The sequence below is a fragment of the Molothrus aeneus genome, chromosome 10 (assembly GCF_037042795.1).
Source record: "Molothrus aeneus isolate 106 chromosome 10, BPBGC_Maene_1.0, whole genome shotgun sequence".
Lineage (NCBI taxonomy): Eukaryota > Metazoa > Chordata > Aves > Passeriformes > Icteridae > Molothrus > Molothrus aeneus.
The window spans coordinates 19,525,278-19,537,344 of record NC_089655.1 but is presented as its reverse complement, the minus strand read 5'-3'; the positions used below and the strand labels follow the sequence as shown (position 1 = coordinate 19,537,344).

The 12,067-nt window shown below is 39.2% G+C and overlaps 1 protein-coding gene across 2 annotated transcripts in view; it reads right to left on the bottom strand.

Annotated features, from left to right (window-relative positions):
* The window catches only part of TBL1XR1 (TBL1X/Y related 1), a 109,101-nt gene that overhangs the window by 53,866 nt on the left and 43,168 nt on the right, over positions 1 to 12,067 (bottom strand). For both annotated transcript variants that reach the window (XM_066556323.1, XM_066556324.1), the window contains exon 2: positions 8,314 to 8,378. The gene's annotated coding sequence lies outside the window, so the exon portion shown is untranslated. The remainder of the gene's footprint in view (positions 1 to 8,313; positions 8,379 to 12,067) is intronic.

Sequence of the window (12,067 nt, the reverse complement as noted above, 5' to 3'; positions counted from 1 at the left end):
AAACTGTCTTCCAAATCAGACAAAAAATGAGTCCAGGACTTGCTTATGTGCTTCTGAATTTGCTGAACTATAATCTTTCTGATCATTACACTGCTTTCTCTCAGGCTACAGTTTCTGTCCCATGTCCCAACCCCATGAACTCCAGACACTCGGACATCAGGACTAAGATATTTCAGAGCATCACATGTAACACTCCTTCCTCTTCCAAACATGCCACAATCTGCATCCTGCTGTGGACAGACTGAAAAGCAGTCTGGTGAAAATGGAAAGCTTTAACAGAGACAGTCCAAGTGCAAGTCAACCTCGACAGGGTAAGCCCTGCAACTGCTTTGACATGGGCATTTGAAAGGAAAAAAAAAACAACAGTAGTTTATGTAGTTTGCATTATAATAAAAAGGAAACTCTACATGGACCACCATGGAGACACATGTGATAAAAAACCCACAAGCCACCAAACCAAAAAAAAAAAACCAAAAAACAACCCAAAACAAAATGGCAACAGCTGCTCCTGTGGGCAATGAGGAGGCCAATCTGCTGAGAAATTTCTGTCAGCTTCAGCAAAAGGGATGTTAAAACAAAACTGGATGGAGCAGTGGAAGCAACTTTGCTCCACAACAGCCTATTCACCACAGCTCCCAGTCTGAGTCAAGAACTGGGATGTGCAAGAGTCTGCTCAACAACTGGGGAGGACTTTAAAACAGGAACCTCATAAACTGCAGCAGCATAGGAAAAATCTTAATAATAACCAAAACTGAATGGTTCAGCAAAAAAGGATTTTGTTTTTAGAAAAAGTTAAATATAAAAGAAGCCAGGAATTAGGCTAGTGGAAAGGTATGCCAACAATCTATTCTAAGCTGCATTTGCAGTCACAAATTCAAACACATAGCAGTTACTTGCTTATCATAAGTAGGATGAAATGTGTACAAGAAAAGGCAGCAATGATCCTGCCTAAATAGCAGCACATCACCTTGGGGTATCGATGGTAGGAAATATTAAGTTGTATTTTATCTTCTATTTAGAGCAAAACCCCAGCATCCCTAATGTGGTTTCCATTTGCTATTTACGTAATTAAGTCACCTCCTCACAGTTCAGATACCCTTACTTACTACTCAGGTTACTTCCAATTTCCCAGATGGTCAGTCTCCAGAAAACCCTATCTGAGCCTCAGCCACTTCTTGGTTAAATCTATTCTGATGGCTTATTAGTAGAATAATTTATCAGCTGTTAAAAGAACATTTGTTACAAATTCATTTTCTATGTAAATAAGGTTCCATGAACTAGGATGGAATTCCAGTCTTTTCAAATTCATTTTAATGTGAAATGCTGACATCAAGTTGTAACTTTGTTTGATTATTTTTTCTGTTTATGTTATTAGCAACCAGTTTTTCTGGCACTCTTTCCTGTTCCAGTTCAATCACTCGGTTGAATTACTTGAACTTGTGCTGAACTGCACCAAAAAAAGGAAAATTAACTAATGCCTCATTTGATCTTGTGACCATAAAACTTGTGCTTTCATTCCCTCTTTGACCTTTGACCATCTATTTTCCCCTTAATTTGTGTGTTATGTACCTGATAGTTTTAAAATTGTTTCTTTTATTCATGGAAAAAGACTCTGCTCTGATGGTTGATCTGCCCTCTGTTCGTTTTAACCACCAGTGACTTTATTCTGGATTCTCATCAGTAAGCACACACTCAAAATCACTTCTCCATAGCCCATCATGTATGTGTAATTTGGCTTACTGTATGCCCTTTACCAGAAGTGCATGGCTGTTCTCATAAAAAGTGTCAACTAAGCTAGAAGAGAAAACAAGTTACAAGAGAGTGAAATGGCTGATTTTATAAAAGCTCCTTTGCCAGCTTCACAGAATCAGCTGAGCTGGAAGAGACCAATGAGGGTCATTGAGTCCAACTCCTTGCCATGCACAGAACCATTCCCAAGTCACACCACATGCCCAGTTATTGCTTTATTCAAATCCTCTCCTTTTCACATTGTTATGATGGACTTGAATTTAAAAAAAAGCTAAGTCCAGCAGCATAAGTTAAAACCGTTGTTAAACACCTGAACACAGGATAAAACATTTTTAAAACACATGTAGACTACAGTAAAATATGGTCCATCTACAGCCCAAAGAAGTGAAAGGGGAAGATTTCATGAATATCATTAATGAGGTCAAAGATTCCAATTATGGCTCACATTTGACATCAATACCCTCCATTTGTGTGAATATTAAATTCATGGATGCCAATCCTACATACATATGCTCAGTGTGGGATTCAAATCCCTTGTCTAGAACAGTTTCTTATATTTGTTCACTAAATTACAATAAGAACACCACACATGACCTTTATTTACAAATATGGGTGCACTAACACAATGATTACAATTTTTGCTTCTCATCACTGGGTGAACTAAAGACTTGGGAAGCAAATACAGACTTCTAGCCATGCCATCCATGCTGATGGCCACACAGGGTCCTGGTTTTTGAAGGCCAGCAGGTCTCTGTTTCCCCTGAGTAAATAAAAGTCAGCACAGTGTCACTCCACACAGCCTGCAGACTTCCTATTGTTCTGCAGCAATATTCATTATCTCCCAGCATCAGCACTGCTGAAACTAAGGGCAGCTTTTACTTTTGTTAACTTGGACTAACATCAACTTTCTGTTGACAAGAAGGAAACCAGGATCAAGGCCTGATGATACAAGTGACACATTGACATGGTCTCCTGTGAAATCAGCCTTGCTCTTCTGCAGATGGCGGCACTCACGTGCTGGGACACAAAATAGCCTGTCCTTGGGTTTTCTCTACAATATCCTACTACATGTACACACAAAAGCCAGTTTAATTTTTTAACTATGCAACAAACTTTGCCAATGTTGACAAGACTTTACACCGTATTTCTAATTTTTTCATATAACAGAGCAGGAAAAGGGTAATTTCAGGTTATACAACTTCATGGGCATATGTCAGTGAACCCAGAGCACAAACACAAAATCTCCCTCTCCTCTAAAGCAGATGGCATGCTGATCAAGTAAGATATAATCTAATGCTAACTGCACTACTATTATCTATTGAACCAACATCAGTATAAAGCAGTGAAGACAAAAAAACTAGGGCAGGTAAAACAGAGGAAAACAATAAAAAAACCAGACTAAGCCAGCTGTAAGAGAGGACAACCCATAGCAGCAGATACAGCCTCTTTTCAGATATATTTAAGATTTAAAAACTAGAAATAGCAGGAGATAAGGAATAGTAATGGCCCTCACCCTGTTTTAGATGTTCTACTAGCTTGAGATACTGGCCCAGTTCCCTTTGCTCTTGCACTGCACTGGGCACCTGCCAGGGGCTAAATATTCCAGCTGCTTAGATAATTACATATTTATGATTTTGCTGAGAATTCTTAGTCAAAGCTTATTTTTGAACTGTAAAATGCTTAGAGAAACAGCAGACAAAGTTCTCTGACAAATGCTTCTTCAAAACAGAGCCAAAACTTCAATTTTTAAAGGACGTTCATTTCCGTTTCAGTTGATTCATTCAGGGGTGAACTTTAATGGCAGAAATAGGAGAAAAGGGGTGTTTTCCCTCTCAGTCAGAAAGGGATCTTGCTAGTGTGCTTAACTTGCTCTCTGTAAAGAAACAGAAAATTCAAAAACCCTTCCAAAAATTATTCAGAATAGTGTATGTACAATTTTTAATGCTTACCACAGTTTGCACCCTACCACACGATGGAACTTTTCTTTTATATCACATTATCAGCAGTATTTCCTCTTCCACACATAAACCACTAGATTAGCTAATTCATGCTGATCCAATAAATAGAACTGATGTATGAACATTTTGAAATATAACTGTTTAGCCACAACCAATTATCACACAAAATACATTGCACTTCACCTTTCCTCATTAATAACAGCATCCACTGATTTCAGAAGGAGCAAAACAGTCCAAAATTTCATGTGGTCGATTATTTGAGACTATTTCAGAACCTGCTAGAAATAGGTTTTTTTCCTTTTAAGGCTGCACTCCATAAACTGTACAACCAACAGCCTCAACAATAAATTTCACGAGCACTTTTAGGCCCTACTGTTCAATGTGCTTTCAAGCTTGGTTAGCTTTATGCATGCAAGAACTCCTTATTTATATTGCAAAAGAACTACTCCTACACTAAAAGTTACATGTAGGCACATGCATTTCTATTTCATAGAATAAGGGCCTTAAGTCTTGCAGGGTTATTTATTTTGAATCAATTATTCTAGGTTATTGAGGGCAACATCTTTAGTCCTGTCAAGTTCCATAAACTCTGGAAAGCAGGGGTCCCTGCTCTCAGTACGACAACCAACCTTCAGCTCCACCACCTTGCAAAGAGCTGCTCATCAGCAGATGCTCATTTTATACACCCCTAGCTGAGAGATGCCATTCAGCTCCTCTTGAAACAAAGCCAGTTTTGCAATTCCAGTGCAAAAACCTTGGAGCTAGAGGCCCAGACCTCCAGTAGTCCTTGGGAGGTGCCAGCAGAGACAAGGCTTCCACACCAAACCCAGCTCTCCAGCTCATATTCCCTCCCTTGGTTGTCTTCCTTTGCATGGAAGAATTTCAGCATAGTGGCCTGGCAGATCAGTATTTGGATGGGTTTAGCTGCTGGAGAAGCATGGGCTAATAGGTAAATGAATAAATGGATTTACCTGTCTTCTAAGGAGTGTGAAGGTCACAGGACTACCTGAAGGCACCACAAAGACATTCAAATTAAAAATGACTCGCTGCAGTCTTGGGGAAATTTTTGCAGACAGTCTCCCTTCACTTTAGAGTGACTTGCTCTCCCCAGCTCCTCCAAGCCCTCCTGCTGTTTCTGAGCAAATCCCCTGCAGGTAATTACACTGAAATGTTGCACCCCTGGATTTGCTGGCCCAAGAGACCCAGTGCCTGCAGAGCTGCTCTATCCCATCTCTTATGAGTAGGAACAGTTGACACAACACACAATAGGTGTGCTACACCCTCGAAACACAGCATAATGTGTTCACCTAGAAGTAGGCAGCACTGAAAAGAATGGATGTAAATCACCTACTTGGTATTCCCCCCAAGACTGTGAGGACATGCCTTAGCTGTTGATGACTCTGCTTGCCTGGGGACTAGGTAATTTTGTGTTCACTGCCTATCCTCAGACTTTACCTGTGCCAGCTTGTAATAAACAATAACATCCTCAATGCTCTCTGCATTAGACCTTTTTAACTGATCAGGGTGTTGATCTTTGTCAAACCATCCATGTAAAGGCTCAGAGCCTGGACACAGTGTTTGCCAGGATGCCTGTAAGAAGGCCAGCACATGGCCCAGCTTGAGTCCTTCCCAGCCCTTTCTGGTTACCTCTGCAAAATTAAACCCATCCCAGCAAGCTGTCATGGGAGAGTCACAAACTGGTAGCTCCCACCTTTCTGTAAGCTCCTGGCTTTTGCACAGTCCATTCTGTATTTCTAAATTTAGATATACACCTATATGTGTGTATAAATACATGCACATTCCTATATTCCCACGTTCACTTATGTGAACACACAAACCTGCTTCAATGACTTGCAAAGACAGAAAGGCAAACTGGTTTGCTTCCAAAACTCACAAAAAAGCAAGACACAATGGAAAATCTTTCTTGGGTAAGCTACAAGTTCCATCACATAATAAGAAAATGTATTTGCTAAAGCCCTTGTTGAAATCCTGATGTCATCATTTGCTTAGACCAAAGATCCATGACTTCACATTTTTATTTCTGACACATTAATTCTTGTGACCACAGATTAAGTACCAGTTATCAGCCTCTAAATGAACCTTCAAAATCCTAGAAAAGTAGCATTAGACACTTACTTTCCTGCAATTACCAGGCCTTTTTCATTAAGCCTTTGCATCTTTCCTTAGACATTGTGAGGAATGTTAAATTTGGCTGCAAAAATGAGAAGGAGAACTTACACCCACTGAGAACACAGCCATGCTATATCACAATATCAATATTTATTTTTCTAAAGAATTGCCAACAATTACAATAATTTTTAAAGAGTAACTAGTATTTTACCCTATTTGGTTTATCAGTTAACATATACATAATAGAATATATTATGCATATCATAACATAATATGATGCAAAAAATAAGTTTCTTTTAATTACCTTGAAAATTGAAAATCTAAGAAAACAACAAAAAAGGATGGAGTATGTGTAAATTGTTATTTTGGGTGTTTTTACTACTAAGAAATGGAACTGACAATCAGGATTTAAACATGACCAAAAATGCTACAACCATTTCTCAAGGGAATCAGAAATTAATTTCTTATTCAAATATATGTGTTGAACATGAGCAACCATGGTTAAAGCAAGGCCTTTCTGGGGGATGTACAAAACCTGCTTTCTTCAGTGACCTCTGGCTCACACTTTGTTTACACACAGCAAAGAGAAAAACATAATAAAAACCTCTAAAAGTCTTTTTTACTGTACAGGTTTAGTTACAATTACTTTGGGGATGGTAAAAAATGTGTCTAGCTTGTCTCTTAAATCTACATTCAAACTATCTCAAAGTTAATCAGAGGTGAGTAATAGCTTAGAAATCTCTTGAATAATAAAGTATAACAACTTATAGCACAAAAACAGCCCTCAAAGACAAGAGTGGGGAGTACTTCACTGCAAGTAACAGCTGAGTATGTTTTATGATCACTGTAACAACTACCATGCCCTTGAGACTGTGCAATTCTGAATTTCTAATATAATTTGTAGGGGGAAAATTAGGACAAAATGCAGTAACATTTCAAGTACAGTCTCACAGTATTTTAAAATTTTATGAAGTATAAGGACTAGGTTAATATGAAATGAGTCATGTTTTTAAGAGAGGCAGTAATACAGATCAGTATCTTAAATCATAACTATAATAACACTCAACCACTACAAAATAAAAAGAAAACAGAGCAGCTTTTTGCTGGAAAAAGGTCAACAACAACAATGAAGATTTAACAATACTAGAAAAGGCTGAGAGCACTGCTCATTTCAGGACCAAGAAGTTGAAATACCAGTCTGAGTGACCAGGTAAACACTATTCTTTCTCACTCAACAAATCCATTCCCACCACCTGAAATTCATCTCTAATTAATATAAACTCTACTCATATAAACTCTGAGCCTAAAAACCAGACTATTAAACAACATATATCCTTGGTGCAGATCTTCTGATTTCAGAGGTATATTTGCTTTACTTTGTGACAAATATATTACATTTCACTCCATGACATCTTTGGGAGTTAACAGAATTGCTCACTACCTCAAAGTGAAGGAGTTACATCCAAGCAAACTCTCTTTGAGCATCATTTTTCCTCACAGGGCAAAGACAGTGGAGTTGCAAAGGTATAAATAAGTGAGGCTGTAATTGATTTAAATATTCTTTAGATCCATTTCCACATGCAAACCAACAGAAATCAGCTCAGCTCTCAAATCCAAAACTATGTTTTCAAAGCAAGTGGTTCAAAACATTATCCCTTTAACTTCTGTACTGAGCACAACAAGAGAGAGATGATTTAAATATAGAATTCACACTGGCACTTTATGCATTTAATTCTTAAGGCTAATGCTGAAGGTACCACTCTTGCACACCTCAACTGTGACAACAGAAGATATCAAAACTGCTAAAAAAGAGGTTGTTTGATCAAAGCTGAAGCAGCAAGTTCCAGTCCTTCCCTTCAGACCTCAGCTCTGCTTTCCATCTGCACAGCTATCAGGAAGCACCAGCAAACCATAAGGATAGCCTGAAAATATGAATTTGCAGCAGTCTGCAACACTAACATTCAGAGATGGAATAAGAAGATTGCCCCTTTCTACGGAAGCTAAGATTTTAACTTCACTGGTCCTACACTGCCAAATGGGCTGGAGTAAAATACACCTGACAATGCAGAGCTGGTCTTGGGTTTTTTTTTTTCTGTTAGTATTGAAACAAACTGCAGAGAGCACCCAAGTGGGGGCAACAGAATTTTCAGCTTGGCTACAGCTCACCCCAAACAGGCTCTTGGCCAAAAGAGGAAGCAACACCAGTTACTAACAGGATGAGCTATGTTACTGTCGAGTCACACTTCTCACTTCAAAATTAACATGCTGCCCTACTTTCCACAGGATAAAACCAGGTGCAATTGTAATATTTCTGTCAAACAGCATAATGGTCTAGATGTTCCTTAAAAAATGAAAATAATCCACTTGAATACTAAAAAGTAGTTATTCTAAAAACACTATTTGCAGTGTAAGCCTGCTAATGGCACGTGTGCAGACAGAAACCACACCAGCTTTAGTCAGTTAAAAAGGTACTTACCATTGGCAGTGCATTGATATGCAGAAGTTTTCCTTTCGGGTGCCTCTTGCCACAGAAGGGTGATGCTGACAGAAAAATAAGGAGACAAAATAGGAAATGTTAGTATTTATTATCTTGAAACCACAGGTACTGACACCTAAAAATTTTGAAAAGCTCCAAACAAAAATCAAAATTCCAATGGTATGACTTCCAAAATGGTTACATCCACTGTGAAGCAGTAAAAGAAAAATCTGTTTTCCTAACACATCTTGCACTAAATAACTCAATTTATGTACACAGGTGTGCCCATGAGCCCAAAGAGTTACCAACTCCTGCAGTGACCTCAGTAATTAAAGAAAACAACCAGCTCACACTAATTGCTAGCAACACTTGACAACATGAAAATAACATAAATCTTCCTAGTGCAAAATTCAAGAGAACTCTTGTCCACCTTTAAAACCCAAATAAAAACATAATCCAAACAAATCCACACTCTTCTACATTTTAGTAATTTTCTTTACACGTCAATAATAATTTTATGCACCCTACAATAAAATAACTAAGTGTAAGCACACAGCTTTTGACATCCAAATATGAGGTAACTCCATCCACTACAACATTCATTTTTATTCAGCAGTGACAAATGATTTTTATCCACACTAATATTCCTGAGTGGTTGCCCTCCGTACAAATACTTGCCAGACGACTTTTCTTTAGGACATAATCTAATCACCCACTCAAAGAGCAGGAAGGGTGACAGATGGACATGGCTGACTAATGAAGTATTACCAGACTATTTTTAGATTCAATTCTTTACCAAGCATCTGCAACCTGTGGTCAAAAAACTTTTACTATGAGTAAAGAGTAACTACAGTTTGTGGGACTCATGATTAACACAAGGTTCTCATGTGCAACTTTCAAGCTCAACCAGCAGGAAATCATTCATTATAGAGCCATTTTTGGACCCAGCCCAAAAAAAAAAAAAAGAAAAGAAAGAAGAAAATAAAAGAAAAGAGCTGCACCATTTGGACTTATTTTATTCTTAGAAGATCCCACAAGGCAGGCAGTAACATCACCTTCACAGTGCAAGCAAGAGGCACTGCAGAGGATGCTGAGGAATGCAGGAATGCTGGGAATTGAAAGAATTTGCAAACATGCTCTTATTTCCTTGCTTAGTTGTACTTGTGCTGCAGAAAATATGTAAATAGGCTGAGTGAAACTCCACTCCTCAAGAGGTACAGTATCCTATGCACGGCTACTCAAAGCTTTTTTTTTCCACAGTCAGAGCTGAGAAGAGAATGCTTTAACACCCGCTCTGCAGACCCCATAAAAACATTATTTGCTTATAACGAGTTTTCCTTAAAAGCAGGACAAAACAGCAACCAAACAAGATTGTTTGGAGGACAATCTAAATCATGATAAAAGCTGTGTGCAGAGAAAGGCAGAGGAGGGCCCTGCTTCTGAGTGTGACGCTTGGTTTGGTTTACTCCATTTGGGAAGGAACATTACAAACACAAATAAAGGGATGATCGCACAGACATACAAGATTTTCTTCAAGGAAAAAAGGCTTTTTTCAGTACACACTGCCCAAACTCTCTCCTTCCAACACCTCTTTGCCCTTGTGCAATCTCGAGTGCAGTACTTATCATTGAAGCCAGAGAGGGAAACCTTTCTGCCTGATCCGTGGAAGAGGCTTCTTGTCCTTTGCTTTACATCTAAACAGGGCAGTGACACGGAAAGAAGCTGGAAGCAAAGACTCAAGAGAGCAGAGAATTAGAAAAGAAAGGGTTCACTGACTTCATTCCTCCTTCAATGTTAATTGGTTGTAGGCTCCAGTTTTAAAGAAGGGCGCTTGAAGCGATGTGTAAACACTTAGAAAACTCTGCAATGTCCTTCTTCAGAATCAATTGCTGAGTACAAACGCCTCATCAGCAGCTTTTTTTCCTTTCCAAATTTATCTTATTGGATTTTGGCATGTACCTTGAAACAATGCAGGTGACAGTTATAATGTATTGATTTCAGACTATCTCTCACCTTTATATTCCACCACGTTACGGTGATTTAAACAGGTGCCCAGATGCAGTAACAGCTATTGTACATGACACTTAAAGGGCATCTGGTGGATTATTTTTAAGTTGATAAGGCACACCTGGGGAATGCACAGCAGCTTGTGAGTTTGGATCCTTCATTTTGGAGGAGCTGGAACGGCTCACCACTGCCTGGTGATGTGTTCAACATCAACTGAAAACTGCTCCACTCAACTTGAAAAGAAAGATGATTTCGATGAACACAACGTGTGCTCAGAGCCAGTGCTTACCAGTCTTGCCCACACCAGTTTTTTCTGCACAAAATGACACAACTGGTGCGCGTGCCCCTTGGAGATTTGGGGCCAAACACTCAGTACAACAGCCCTCATCTCCCTGTGAAGAGCATCCTACCCTGCTGGGGTGTACAGAGACCAGCCATGCCCCAGGCTTAAACCCAGCCTGCATGAGTCAGGCAGTTCTCACCTGCAGGGCTAAACCAACACACCAAACCAGCTTCATCAAAGCAGCAGATACCCATCCAGGCTGCCTGCACAGACTGGGCTGCTGCTATCAGCCAAGCAATAACCACGTGGTGCAAAGGAAACCACAGATAAAAACAACCCTGGCACCAACACAGTGACAGATCTGGTTATAAACACACAGACCAGACGTGCGCTGATGTTAGTCCTTACCTGCTTCCGAACACAATCAGTTCAAAGCAAGGATTTCTTTAAATGCTACTTGCAGAAATGTTTAACCATTTCCTTCCATAAATGCTGCTATGGGTGCTACCTTCTCTTTCCCAGACATTACATTGGGTATGTGTTATGGTTAAAGCAGTGGTTTTTGCATGAGCTTTGAATTGCTCGTGTTCCCCATGTGAACTTGTGCTTCTTTCTAATCCTCTTAGGATCACACTGTTTAAACTACTTTCTGAGATTTTGGTGCTATTTGAGTTCTAACAACAAATTTAGCCATGAGATGTTGTGCTTTCCGAATCACAGAAGCCTTCTAAGGACACAGTATCTTTTCTTCTAAATTATCCTTGAGTATCCTGCTTTAATCTGAATTCCAGTAACTGGAAAAAGTGTCCCAATCAAAACAGAATTAAAAATAACTAAACCCTGGATATTCCCCTCAGTAACTAGGCTGCAAAAACCATGAGACAATAACTTTAAAAGCCTAAATTGAAAACTAATCACTCCATTGAATCCTTCCTTTCATTTGGTTAATAGGCACATACAAAGCTAATGGTGATTCTACCACTGCTGTGCTTGGAACATAAACAGAGAAAACCAAAGTTATTTCTTTTAATCACAGTTCCACAGTGATGTATGGCAATAATTTTTTTTAAGCAATTCAGCACGTCTACAACAACATCTGCTTTTCAGATCTGACAGAGAGGCTAAACTGAGACAAATACCAACTCAGAAAATTCAGGAGAAACAAATACATACAAGTGTGTGGGGGGGGGAAATCAGCACCACACACAAGATGTAGTTAAGAAGTGTCATTACTTGAAAGTGGTAGGTAGCAATAGGGTTCCTAGTGACAAAATAACATGCACAGACTGCTCCTGTACTTCGCTCTGGGAGCAGGGCGTGGGCGAGGATGTTTTACAGGAAGCCTCATCAGGGGAAGAACTGAAAGTAGGTAAGACCTGCCCAGAGACTTATCCACACAAACTCTACCTGAAACAGATCTTCTCTGTCAATTAAGCCATTTTTATTTCCTGATCTTTGTTCTTC